Genomic DNA, 776 nt, shown 5'->3' with positions numbered 1-776 from the left:
AATATCCCCAAATTATATTTACTTCTCTAGATTAAAACAACAAAAAAATTTTTTTTCTTAAATGTTTTTTAGGAACTACAAATTTCTTGGAAGTTTTTCCATACTCGTTTCCACTGTGTTGCAAGGACGGATAGAAAGTCGATCCTCAGTAATAAAGATTCCGAGTGGGGGACCGCTCTTTAGCGTATGCGCCCTCCCAGCCCTCTCTCTTCCCCTGCCCTAGGCAATCCATCTCTCCTCCCCGACCCCCGTTCTTTCTTTCTTTTTGGTAGTTCCTGGAGTTCGGATGAAAATGAGTAAGAGTAGAAAGGCCCTGGCTGGGCCCTGCACACCGGGGTCCTGAGGACAGATCCCGGGTGACTCACGGGGCCGTGGACGCCAGGCGCGAGGCTCAGGAAGCGCGGCGAGAGCGGGGTGGGAGCGGACCCAGCGGCTTCCGAGGTTTCTGCGCGGTCGCCCAGGGCCTTTTCCTGCGGCTCCCCTCCGTCCTCCACCCCCCCCCCCACAACCAATGTGATTTTTGTTTTGTAGGAGATGACCTGAGTTTGGGGGGATTGGTTCCAGGTGGATTAATTCTGGAGATATGAATGTATAGCCGGGTTGGTGCCACTACATGTTGTTGGTCTGTTCTACATGGGAAGTGGTGAATTGCAGACCTGAAGACATAGTTATTACTCTTGTGGTGGAGATTTTTTTATTATTGAGTGTTACATAAGCATACGTCGCGTTACTTCGCCATTTAAATAATTGCATGTACTGGTATATATAAACTGGTT

The sequence above is a fragment of the Myotis lucifugus genome, unplaced genomic scaffold (genome assembly GCF_000147115.1).
Source record: "Myotis lucifugus unplaced genomic scaffold, Myoluc2.0 scaffold_17, whole genome shotgun sequence".
NCBI lineage: Eukaryota > Metazoa > Chordata > Mammalia > Chiroptera > Vespertilionidae > Myotis > Myotis lucifugus.
The sequence above is the reverse complement of the archived record's forward strand: the minus strand, read 5'-3'. Positions refer to the sequence as shown.